The sequence below is a fragment of the Arachis stenosperma genome, chromosome 9, assembly GCF_014773155.1.
Source record: "Arachis stenosperma cultivar V10309 chromosome 9, arast.V10309.gnm1.PFL2, whole genome shotgun sequence".
Taxonomy (NCBI): Eukaryota; Viridiplantae; Streptophyta; class Magnoliopsida; order Fabales; family Fabaceae; genus Arachis; species Arachis stenosperma.
In genome coordinates, this window is record NC_080385.1 from 83,777,599 (window position 1) to 83,791,388 (window position 13,790).

The 13,790-nt window shown below is 37.3% G+C and overlaps 1 non-coding gene across 1 annotated transcript; it reads left to right on the top strand.

Annotated features, from left to right (window-relative positions):
* The first annotated feature begins 1,498 nt into the window (after window positions 1-1,498).
* LOC130952533 (small nucleolar RNA R71) lies at window positions 1,499-1,605 on the top strand. Its single transcript, XR_009074712.1, has one exon. It is a non-coding gene; the product is annotated as a small nucleolar RNA R71 (small nucleolar RNA).
* Window positions 1,606-13,790: the final 12,185 nt, after the last annotated feature.

The window sequence follows — 13,790 nt, forward strand, 5'->3', positions numbered from 1 at the left end:
TTTTGTCACAGAGGGATGGCCATGTGCTTTAAACACAAGGTAGTCCCTATTCAATTGAAGGACTAATTCATCTTTGTTGACATCTATCACAGCTCCTGCTGTGGCTAGGAAAGGGCTTCCAAGGATGATGCATTCATCCTCTTCCTTCCTAGTGTCTAAGATTATGAAATCAGCAGGGATGTAAAGGCCTTCTACCTTTACTAACACGTCCTCTACTATTCCATAAGCTTGTCTCAATGATTTTTCTGCCAATTGTAATGAGAACAAGGCAGGTTGTACCTCAATGATCCCCAGCTTCTTCATTACAGAGAGTGGCATAAGATTTATCCCTGACCCCAGATCACATAGAGCTTTTTCAAAGGTCATGGTGCCTATGGTACAAGGTATTAAGAACTTGCCAGGATCTTGTCTCTTTTGAGGTAAAATTTGCTGAATCCAGGTATCTAGTTCATTAATGAGCAAGGGAGGTTCACTTTCCCAAGTCTCATTACCAAACAACTTGGCATTCAACTTCATGATAGCTCCTGAATATTGAGCAACTTGCTCTCCAGTCACATCTTCATCCTCTTCAGAGCTCATGAATGGCAGAAGGAGATTTAATGGAATCTCTATGGTCTCTACATGAGCCTCAGATTCCTTTGGATCCTTAATAGGAAACTCCTTCTTGCTTGAGGGACGTCTCAGGAGGTCTTCCTCACTAGGATTTTCGTTCTCCTCCTCCCTTGTGCATTCGGCCATGTTGATTACATCAATGGCCTTGCACTCTCTTTTTGGATTCTCTTCTGTATTGCTTGGGAGAATACTGGGAGGAGTTTCAATGACTTTCTTACTCAGCTGGCCTACTTGTGCCTCCAGATTTCTGATGGAGGATCTTGTTTCACTCATGAAACTGAAAGTGGCCTTTGACAGATCAGAGTCTAGATTAGCTAAATTAGAAGTATTTTGTTCAGAATTCTCTGTCTGTTGCTGAGAAGATGATGGAAAAGGCTTGCTATTGCTCAGCCTATTGCGTCCACCATTGTTAAAGCCTTGTTGAGGCTTTTGTTGATCCTTCCATGAGAAATTTGGATGATTTCTCCATGATGAATTATAGGTGTTTCCATAAGGTTCACCCATGTAATTAACCTTTGCCATTGCAGGGTTCTCAGGATCATAAGCTTCTTCAGAAGCTACCTCTTTAGTACTGTTGGATGCATTTTACCATCCATTCAGACTTTGAGAAATCATGTTGACTTGCTGAGTCAACACTTTGTTCTGAGCCAATATGGCATTCAGAGCATCAATTTCAAGAGCTCCTTTCTTCTGAGGTATCCCATTATTCACGGAATTCCTCTCAGAAATGTACATAAATTGGTTATTTGCAACCATGTCAATGAGTTCTTGAGCTTCTACAGGTGTTTTCTTTAGGTGAATTGATCCACCTGCAGAATGGTCCAATGACATTTTCAAAAATTTAGATAGGCCATAATAGAATATATCTAATATGGTCTATTCTGAAAACATGTCAGATGGACATCTTTTGGTCAGTTACTTGTATCTTTCCCAAGCTTCATAGAGGGATTCACCATCTTTTTGTTTGAAGGTTTGAACATCCATTCTAACACTACAAGAAAAACACCCATTCAGGTACACTTGAAAAGTGTAGCCAAAAGTGAAAAAAAATGATACCTTAGGCTACAGCTACGCTTTTTGGGCTACGGCTACGCTTTTTGGGGTGATTCCTATTCGGCCGTTGCCTATTCTCAAGGGCTACGCTTTTCAGCACCAAGGGCTACGCTTTTGGCGTTTGGGAATAGGCTACGCTTTTCAAGTGATGCTGTCCAGAACCAAAGGCTACGCTTTTCAGCTTCCATTTTTACCAGAATAGGCTACGCTTTTCAGCCCTACTGCATCACTTATAAAACGTAGCCGCATTGTATATTATAGCTACTCTATATAAGTGTAGCCCTAGGTCTTTTTTTTTTTAATTTTCTATATAACCATAGCTACTCTATATAAGTGTAGCCTTAGGTCCTTCATTGTTTTTTTTTTAATTTTCTATATGTATATAATATTCTAATAATTTTTTATACAACATAATATTTAATAATATTATTACATATATAATTTTACATTTTTAATTAAATGAGTTAAATATTATAAAATAAAATTAAACACATAATTATACTAAATAATTTTTTTAAATAATAAAAATCATCTTTACACAATTCAAAGACATAATCTTAAGAAGAGATAATTTAAGTCACATGAAACTTGTATCACATATCAATTAAAATACAAAGTTTTCACTCTATATTCGAAAAGAACTTAACAAACAAAAAATCATTAATCTTCTAATCTCGGCATAATGACTAAAAAATATTCTGAAGCACCTTCAAATTCTTCTCAAACACATCTTTTTCATGCTGATCTTCATCACCATGAAGAAAACTCTTGGCCTTAACAATTGTATCAGTGTTCATTTCCTTGTTCATTCCCAGCAATAACTAATTTCCAAGCAGTTATTACCCTGCTTACAACTGCAGATTATCATAATTCAAAAAGAGAAGTATGTAAGGATTTTGGGGGTACCAATAATGGTAGAAAAAACCATGGAAGCTGGAAAATAACATAACTAAGGGTAAATTAAATAAACAAAGAAAGAAAAGAAAAGAACATTGCTCACAAAAGCTAAACAGAATTGAGGGTGTATTATTGAAAAGATATATGTATAGTTAACTAGTCTAGCCATTTAAAAAGTAAATAAAAAACAATCTTTTCAAATGAAAGCTAAGAATCCCAATTCTAGAATCCTAGATTGCATTGAAGCCATGTGAAAAATTGGTTAATTACCTTGATAAAGGACATCATCATCAATATCATCATCTGCTTGAAAGTTATCAGTTTTGCACTTGATATTCAACCACTTATTGACCAATGTCTTGGGCCATGAAAGCTTCACTAAATAAAAGAGAGTAAGCAATTTATTAACCAAAGATGGAAGTTCAGAAGAAACAGAATAAAAGAGCTATAAAAAGCTCACCTTATCTAAATTATCAATGTGAATAGAACCAGGAGAACTTGTTTGATTACTTACTTTAACTGAGATAAAAGCTGAATCTGAATTATATATCAGTAGAAAAAGTCTATACTTGTTAACAAGAATTTAGAAACAAGTTAAGATTTATATTTTGTAACTCATAAACATAGATATATCTAACTGATTTGGATATATATATGTGCATTGTGTATTGTGTATTGTGTCTCTGTCAGTGCAAATATTCCCTTTACTTAGTAGCAAAATACTAGTTAGTTTTGAACTGACATACTACAAAAATAGCAGCTATTGCATAAACTAGTTAGTTTTAAGAGTTTGTTTGTTGTGGCACTAAGGCAAATGATCTGAAAATAAAATTGATCATTTGTGATCAAGGAAACTCCTATTCTCATGGGAACAAAATGCAAAGCTAGGAAAGGAAAAAAGGTTGCCGATAAAAACTACTTCATTATCTTCATTCTAATTTTTCTGTTGATGAATTTAAAAAGAAAATTCATATAAACCTTTTTAATTTCTTCCTCGGTGATTCTTCCATCTGCATCTTTATCAACCCTGCATTATTCCAAATGAAGGTTAACATACTTAATGGTGGGAATTAAAGAAAATACCAACCAATTTCTTTTCCTAGTTCTAAAATTAAGTAAAGAGGTAATGAATTAGTTACATATCAAAGACGGTTCTGAGCCTGGAATCAAAACTCTGGTCAGAAATCTGGTCCCAAAAGTCCTTCAATTGAGCCTTATTAATTGAATCCCCATGGATATCCCTCCTCCTAGCCAAAGAATCAAAAAGTACAACAGCATGCCTCAGATTCCTTGCTCATCCCTAAATACAAACAATTCAACAAATTTGAACCATAGTTATCCAAATACTTCCTAAAAGAAAACTACTCAGAACAAGTCCTTATTTCACTCACTCACACACACACACACAAATAATTTCACAAACACTTAGAAAGCAACAACAAAAAAATAGTACAGATTTGTTATGAACTCTTCAATTTCAATTATTACCTATACATTTTCCAAAGAGAAAACGATGAAGCCATCCATCAGTTGAAGCAGAACATTTTCCAGGTGATTCATGCATTATTTAAGGGATCAGACTTTCACAGTCATATTTTATTTTATTTTGAGTTCATCAAGAATCCAACAAATTTAGCTTGAGACCTAATAATAAGAATTGAAACTACACAGTACTTGAAACTATTAATTAGTATAAATGGAAATCAATTACAGATTAAGGTTGAACTTACTCACCCAAAAAAGTTGAGAACCTCGACTATTTGATCTGCTAGGTCGTCAACAGAAAGAATTGGATAATCTGGAACAATCTCAGGAGCTCCCAACTGCAACAACTCTTGAACAAAGTACAAGATGATAAGAAAGCAAGAACTTAAAATATTATCAATGAAGGAATTTATAACAGTGAGGAGATATATACATCAAGTAACACTGTAAAACAATCAAACACAGCTTAACATGATGGAAGCAGGAAATGAATGCTTAATTTACAAAAGTTGAAGAAACTGGGATCAAAGAACTTCAAAATCAAGAGGAGTAACATATTAAACCTTTTTTCTCAACCTTGTGCCTGCCATTCATGGCACTTTCCTGAAACAAAGATCACAAAAATATCAACAAGAGAATTTCAAGTCAGAGAAAATCGAGTAATCCAATGTCAATCATATAACACACATTGAAGCACCGAAGCAAATCCTTGGCCTGTTCCGCATCATGATCCTCGGCCAGAGTAGTCCATAAACCAACAACCCCTTAACCCAACAGCCACAGTACCTGAAAACCTGAAAATAATTGGGAAACATCAAAACCAAAAACAAATTAAAAATAGAACATGATGCTTCTTAATTAAAAAACAAATAATCGCAGATCCCTAATCAGAAGTTCCAATCATCAAAATCCCTAATCAGAACAATAATCAAAATCCCTAATCAGAAGTTCCAATCATCAAAATCCCTAATCAGAAAAATAATTATTTACCTGAGCTTGAGCAGAGGTCAAAGAAGAGAAGAAGAAGAAGACTAGCGGCAGAGAAGAAGAGGGCGACTGAGGACAACACCGTCGTGACCGAGACAGGAAAACTAATCGTCGTCGTTGAGGGTAAGAGAAACGCCGTCGCACTTCGCGTTCGTTGTCGCTGAGGGTCGTCAACTCGTCATCATCGAGAGGAGAGAAGTAGCGCAGCACCATCGTGACTCTGAGGTTGGTGAGTGGTGACGGAAGCCATGACGGTGGCTGGTGAGAGACAAATAGAGGGTTGAGAGGAAAAGGGTGATGGCAGATGGTGAGAGGCACAGCAGAGAGAGGGCTGAGAGAGGAAAGATGGTGACACCGTTCGTAAGCCGTGAGGGGGACCGAGGGTGCGCTGCGTCTTGTGGTGCTGAGAGAAGAAGGCTGTGTGCAGACCCTAGAGTGTGGTATGTGATTTGGTGAAAAGGATACAAAAAATTACTAAGTGTTTGTGAGTTGTGTTAAATTTTTTTGCACTAGATACATTAGGCATCACTTTTAAAATGCACCCAAAACTTAACAAATAGGCTACCCTCTAAAAGCGTCTCCTTTGATACGAAAAGTGAACCTATGGATATCAACCTACGGCTACGCTTTATAAGTGATTTCTATAATACCTAAGGCTACACTTTTTAAATGATGCCACAATTGTGTATCCTTTTTTCTTATAAAAAGGCAACACGGAGAAAAGCGTAGCCTATTCATAGAATAGGCTACGCTTTTCAAATGTAGTTTAAAAAAAGTGTGGCTGAATGGGTATTTTTCTTGTAGTGTAAGCTTGCTCAGCTTTTGAGGAGGAAAGAATTTATCCAAGAAAGCCGTGACCAGCTTATCCCAAGAGTCCAGGCTATCCTTAGGTTGTGAATCCAACCATATTCTAGCTCTGTCTCTTACAGCAAAAGGGAAAAGCATGAGTCTGTAGACTTCATGATCAACTCCATTTGTCTTAACAGTCTCACAAATCTGCAAGAACTCAGTTAAAAACTAGTAAGGATCTTCAGATGGAAGTCCATAAAACTTGCAGTTCTGTTGCATTAAAGCAACTAGTTGAGGCTTAAGCTCAAAATTATTGGCTCCAATGGCAGGAATGGAGATGCTTCTTCCATCAAATTTGGACGTTGGCTTTGTGAAGTCACCAAGCATTCTCCTTGCATTATTATTATTTTCGGCTGCCATCTCCTTCTCTTGCTCTAATATTTCTGAAAGGTTACCTTTAGATTGTTGTAACTTAGCTTCTCTTAATTTTCTCTTCAGAGTCCTTTTAGGTTCTGGATCAATTTCAACAAGAGTGCCTTTTTCCTTGTTCCTGCTCATATGAAAGAGAAGAAAACAAGAAAGGAAGAGGAATCCTCTATGTCACAGTATAGAGATTCCTTTATGTTAGTAGAAAAAGAAAGGGGAGAAGAATGTAGAAGAGTGGGTTCGGATATTTAGATGGAGAGAAGTGAAGAGAAGTGTTAGTAATTTAAATAATTAAATAGAATAAATGAGAAGGGATAGAAAAATTTGAAATTAATTTTAAGAAGGGGTTAGTAACTTTTGAAAATTAAAGATAAGATATAATTAAAATTGAAATTTAGAACAAAAAGAGTTATTGAAAAAGAGGTGAGATATTTTCGAAAATTAGAGAGGAAAAAGTAGTTAGGTGGTTTTGAAAAAGATAAGAAACAAACAAAAAGTCAAATAGTTAGTTGAAAAAGATATTAAAATCAAATTTTAAAAAGATAAGAAGATAAGAAGTTAGATAGGATATTTTAAAATCAAATTTTGAAAAAGTTAAAATTTTGAAAAAGATAAGATATAAAAGATAAGATACGATATGGTTGAAAAAGATTTAAAATTAAATTTAAAATTAATTACTTAACTAACAAGAAACTTAAAAAGATAAGATTCTAGATTTTAAAGATTAAACCTTTCTTAACAAGAAAGTAACAAACTTCGAATTTTTGAATCAATCATATTACTTGTTAGTGTAATTTCGAAAATTTGATATAAAGATAAGAAAAAGATTTTGAAAATAATTTGAAAAAGATTTTTGAAAATTTTCGAAAAACAAAGATAAAATTGAAAAGATATGATTTTTGAAAAAGATTTTGAAAAGATAAGATTTTTAAAATTTGAAAATTTGACTTGACTTATGGGAAACAACTAATTTTTAAAAATTTTTGACTAAGTCAACTCAAATTTTCGAAAATTAGGAGAGAAATAAGGAAAAGATATTTTTTTTATTTTTGATTTTTGAATTTTTTATGATGAAAGAGAAAAACATAAAAATGACCCAAAACATGAAAATTTTGGATCAAAACACAAGATGCATGCAAGAACACTATGAATGTCAAGATGAACACCAAGAACACTTTGAAGATCATGATGAACATCAAGAACATATTTTTGAAAAATTTTTGATGCAAAGAAAACATGCACGTCACCAAACTTAGAAATTTTTAATGCATGGATTCTAACAAACGAAAAATGCACATGAAAAACAACAAACAACACAAAACAAGAAAACATCAAGATCAAACAAGAAGACTTGCCAAGAACATCTTGAAGATCATGAAGAACACTATGAATGCATGGAATTTTCGAAAAATGCAAGAAAAAATTTTAAAAGCATGCAATTGACACCAAACTTAAAAATTGACTCAAGACTCAAACAAGAAACACAAAATATTTTTGATTTTTATGATTTTATTAATTTTTTTGGATTTTTATTAATTTCTTTTTTCGAAAATAAAGTTTGGAAAAACGAAAAAGAAAAGAAAAATTTTGAAAAAGATTTTTGAAAAGAAAATTACCTAATCTGAGCAACAAAATGAACCGTCAGTTGTCCACACTCGAACAATCCCCGGCAACGGCGCCAAAAACTTAGTGGACGAAATTGTGACCCTCTTTGTATTTGCATGAGATTTATTAAATGGCTATTGGCTATGTGTGGACACAACTCCGTTCAACTTAACCAGCAAGTGTACTGGGTCATCCAAGTAATACCTTACGTGAGTAAGGGTCGATCCCATAGAGATTGTTGGTATGAAGCAAGCTATGGTCACCTTGTATTTGTTAGTTAGGCAGATTAAATTGGTTTATGATGAGTTCGAAAATTAATAATAAACAAAAAATAAAATAAGATAGAAATACTTATGTAAATTAATGGTGGGAATTTCAGATAGGCGTGTGGAGATGCTAGAATCCTCTCGAATCTCTACTTTCTTATTACATTCATCCAATCCTTCTTACTCCTTTCCATGGTAAGCTGTATGTAGGGCATCACCATCTTCAATGGCTACTTTTTATCCTCTCGGGAAAATGGTCCTATGCGCTGTCACTGCATGGCTAATCGTCTGCAGGCATCACCCTTGTTGATGGCTACATCCCATCCTCTCAGTGAAAATGGTCCAAATGCTCTGTCACGGCACGGCTAATCATCTGTCGGTTCTCAATCAGGTTGGAATAGAATCCCTTGATTCTTTTGCGTCTGTCACTAACGCCCAGCCTTCAGGAGTTTGAAGCTCGCCACAGTCATTCAATACCGGAATCCTACTCGGAATACCACAGACAAAGTTAGACTTTCCGGATTCCCGGGATCCTACTCGGAATACCACAGACAAGGTTAGACTTTCTGGATCCCCATGAATGCCGCCATCTATCTAGCTTATACCATGAAGATTCTGTTGGAGAATCTAAGAGATATGCGCCCGGCCTAAAGTAGAACGGAAGTGGTTGTCAGTCACGCGCGTTCATAGGTGAGAATGATGATGAGTGTCACGGATCATCACATTCATCAAGTTGAAGTGCAACGTATATCTTGGAATAAGAATAAAAGAGAATTGAATATAAAGTAATGGTAATTGTATTGAAACTTGAGGTACAGCAGAGCTCCACACCCTTAATCTATGGTGTGCAGAAACTCCACCGTTGAAAATATATAAGTGAAAGGTTCAGGCATGGCCGAATGGCCAGCCCCCATGGTCTAAGGACTATGCACCCCCAGATGTTCCTTAGATCTAAAGTGATCAAAAGATGTCTAATACAATAGTTAAAAGTCCTATATATACTAGACTAGCTACTAGGGTTTACATGAGTAAGTAATTGATGCATAAATCCACTTTCGGGGCCCACTTGGTGTATGCTTGGGCTGAGCTTGATCTATCCACGAGCTGAGGCTTTTCTTGGAGTTGAACGCCGAGTTCTAGCGTGGTTCTGGCGTTCAACTCCGGGTTATGACGTGTTTCTGGCGTTTAACTCCAGACAGCAGCATGTACTTGGCGTTGAGCGCCACTTTACGTCGTGAATTCCCGAATAAAGTATGGACTATTATATATTGCTCGAAAGCTCTGAATGTCTACTTTCCAACGCCATTGAGAGCGCGCCATTTGAAGTTCTATAGCTCCAAAAAATTCATTTTGAGTGCAGGGAGGTCAGATTCCAACAGCATCAGCAGTCCTTTTGTCAGCCTTTTTCAGAGTTTTGCTCAAGTCCCTCAATTTCAGCCAGAAATTACCTGAAATCACAGAAAAACACACAAACTCATAGTAAAGTCCAGAAATGTGAATTTAACATAAAAACTAATGAAAACATCCCTAAAAGTAGCTTGAACTTACTAAAAACTACCTAAAAATAATGCCAAAAAGCGTATAAATTATCCGCTCATCACTGCTCCATTATCTGTTTCTACCATTCCCTCTGTTGATTCATCCAATTTGTTAGCAATTTCTCTTGCCAATCCATTCTCTGAGATTGAAGTTGCAGTTGTTGTTCTTGTCCTTCCATGTATAGCCTTAACAAATCATCAATGGCTCCTCGGATGTGACCCAAGTTGATGTCGGTTGGGTCATGATATCCTTCTTGATGATATTTCGTGGGTTGGGGTTCTTCTTGGAGTGGCTCTTCCTCTTGTGCCTCTTCTGATGTCCTCTTTCTTAGATGGGGTCTTTTCTGATGTTGAGCTGGAGTCACATGAGTTATGCATTGGAGTGTAAGTGATCTCCCAAGACCTAGCCAAGTTGGATTGCTATCCTCAAAGACTACCTTGGCTTTGTTGCATAATCTAAGGATGGTGCTGGGGTACCAAAGTCTGGCACCTGAATCCTTTTTCTCGGTTGATTCTTGGATTCCTTCAGCTATAATTTCGTGCACGTTGATGCTTCCACCCTTTATCAAGCAATGTACCATGGTAGCTCGAGTGATATTGACCTCAGAATTATTTGCTGCTGGAAGGATAGATCGTCTCACAAGCTCAAACCAGGCTTTGGCTTCCGGGATGAGATCTCCTCTCCTGATGAACCGGGGTCTCTTATCTGCATACCTTTCCCAATCAGACCCCACAATGCATATATCCTCTTGACGTTTGATGATGCCATGAGTGAGAATTGAATATTAGAGGCTAAGGGGTTGAAGATGGAGTTCAGTTGGGTTGAAGTAGAATAAGTCTTGAAGAAATGAGTTTTGAAGGGGGAACAGAAGAGGCGAGCACATAAGGTGCACGTTAAGTGTGTATGGCCGAGAGAAAGGAGTGGAAGGAAAAGAATGGGGATACAGGTTGTGTACGGATGGGGTTTATATATAGGGATGGCAATTGTTGAATGGTGTAGATTGATGGTGTTGTTTTGATAGTGGACGGTTGGGGTTTTGAGATTGGATTATCACATGGATCACCTCTTTTATGAGGGTCTTGGTTCGGTCTCCAAAGTCATTCATTCCCCATGTTGCATGGCAACACCTCCAAGGACATTCCCTTATGAAGACAAGTGTAAAATTCCCTTGGTGTAGTGGCCGAATCTCCTTGTATTAATTGTCCTATCAATTCCCATCAATGTCCTTTTTGATTCCCTATATATGACAAAGAGAGAATGTGAATATTATTTGTACAATTGGTGGAAAAAGTGTGAACTATTAAAATGTTTCTTTTTCTTTTTCTCTTTTTTTTTTCTATTAGCTAAATGCTTTCCATGAAAACAATTTAATTAAGCATTAGACTCCCCATGCATGCACGTTGGTACACTAAACTTGTTTGCAATCATATGGTGCAACAAGTTTGGGGAATAAACTTTCCTCATAAGGTGTGTTCAGACCACACTTGGTGTGCTTTGAACACCAAACTTATCATGTACTATACGTTGCATGTGGAGGAAATTAATGTCAGTTGTCACAATTAATTTGAAATTCCATGGAAATTTCCTTATTGCTATTGTTATTAGAATTTTAAAGAAGAGAGGGTTATAGAACATGGGTTGCCTCCCATGAAGCGCTTCTTTAGCGTCACTAGCTTGACATTTGGTTCTTTGTCAAGGTGGTTGATAGTGCTTGAAGTCCTCTCCTCTTGCAGTATGTTTGCCTCCAGTGAACTTGTTGAAAAGTTCATCTCCTAAAGGGAGATCTTCTGTAGGTATCTTTTTGCTTTTCCATCTCCTTGGAACTCTTTCCCTTGTTTCCATTGATGTTTTCTTGTTTTCTTTGGATTCTTTCTCCAGGGGATTCTTGTTATTGGTCCTGCATGACTCTGGTGGGTCTGGTTCCTCTTGGATCACCTTTGAACATGGTTCTTCCTGACTTTGTGGCTTCTCAACCAATGGGGCTTCCAATTGTGTTGTTTGTGCTTCCTCGTTTGGCTCTTCTATCATCTTGTTGTCCTTGTGATCTGCTCCTTGTGAGAGGTTGTAGACATTGAAAGCGAGCTGCTCATCATGTATTCTCAGCACTAACTCTCCTCGTTCTACATCTATGAGTGCTCTAGCTGTGGCTAGAAAGGGTCTTCCCAGAATGATGGGATAGATAGGATTCTCATCCATTTCCAAAACAACAAAATCTGTGGGAAGATAGTAGCTCCCAACCTTCACCAGCACATTTTCAACTACTCCTACTGCTTGTTTTTGGGTTTTGTCCGCCAATCTGATAATTACATCAGTAGGAGTTAGTTCATTAATTTGGAGCTTCTTCATGAGAGAGAGAGAGAGGCATTAAGTTGATGCTTGCTCCCAAGTCACAAAGTCCTTTGTCAATCCTTGTTTCTCCTATGGCACAAGGAATGTGGAAGCTTCCTGGATCCTCCTTCTTTGTGGGTGGTCCTGGTTGAATGAGAGCACTACAATCTCTATTCATCTTGATTGTTTGTCCACCCTTCAATGGATTTTTTCTGGCTAGTAGCTCTTTTATATACTTGATGTAGAAGGGCATCTGTTGGAGGGCTTTAATGAAGGGTATATTTACATCTAAAGATGCAAACATATCAAGAAACCTTGAGTATATTCTCCCTGCTACACCACCTTTAAGCCTGTGGGGAAAGGGTGCATATGGGTTCAATGCCTCCTTTTTCTTTAGCTCTTCCTTAGATGTTAGTAGAGTTGCACAGCTTCCTTCCTCTTGGTTTTCCTGTTGGTGATTTTGGAGGTGTTCTACTCCATTCATACTTCCCTCATTACTTGTGGTTATCATTTTGCATTCTTCCCATCTCACTTTCTTTGGTTCTCCTATTGGATTCTTCTCTGTATCACTGGAGAATCCATCATTGGGTTTGGGAATTTATTGAGATAGATAGCCTACTTGTGACTCCAATCTCTTGATGTTTTCTCCTTGATTCTTGATGTTGGTTCTCACTTCTTCCTGAAACACCTTGTTGTCTTGGACTTCTCTGCACATGTTTTCAAGTAGAGCCTCAATCTTTGAAAGCCTATCATCTGTGGATGATGGTGGGTTGAGATTAGGTGGTTGAGAAGGTTGGTTAGGTGGACGTTGGTAATATCTCTGTGAGGTGTTTTGATGGGTGGCATTGTTGTTGGAGTTGAAGTTGGAACGTCTCGGATCTTGTCCTTGGTCTTGTTGGTTTCCCCATCCAAAGTTGGGGTGATTTCTCCATCCAGAGTTGTATGTTTTAGAGTATGGATCATGGACTTGTCTAGGTGAATTTCCCACATAGTTGGCTTGCTCCCAGTCACCTTCTTCTCCTATGTTTACTCCTTCATGAGTTGGTGATGAGGTGATGGCTGCTGCAACTTGGTTCTCTTCCACCTTCTTGGTAAGATCTGCTAGCTGCTTGGTGATCATCTTGTTTTGGGCTAACAGTGCATCCATGTGGTTCAGCTCCATTACTCCTCTAGTGTTACTTCTTTCAGAGGCATAGAAGTAGTCATTCTCAGCAACTATTTCAATGACATCTATGGCTTCTTCAACGGTTTTCTTCTTGTTTAAAGAACCTCCTGATGAATGATCTACAGCCTTCTTTGACTCATAGGAAAGACCTTCATAGAAGATGTGAAGTTGAACCCACTCATTAAACATCTCTGGTGGGCATCTCCTTGTCAAGTCTTTGAATCTCTCTCGTGCTTCATAAAGTGTCTCACCATCTAGTTGCCTGAAAGTCTGCACCTCAGTTCTTAGCCTATTAATCTTTTGAGCAGGATAAAATCTTGCTAAAAACTTGTTCACTACCTCCTCCCAATCTGTCAGGCTTTCTTTTGGGAAGGATTCAAGCCACTTTGTTGCCTTGTCCCTGAGTGAAAAGGGGAACAAAAGCAACCTATAGACATCCGGGTGGACTCCATTTGTCTTCACTGTGTCACAAATCCTCAAGAAGGTGGTCAAGTGTTGGTTAGGGTCTTCTTGAGCACCTCCTCCAAATAAGCAATTATTTTGCACCAAAGTGATGAGCTGAGGTTTTAGCTCAAAATTGTTGGCATGAATGGTGGGTTTCTGAATGCTGCTTCCATAGTTTCCTGGATTAGGGTTGA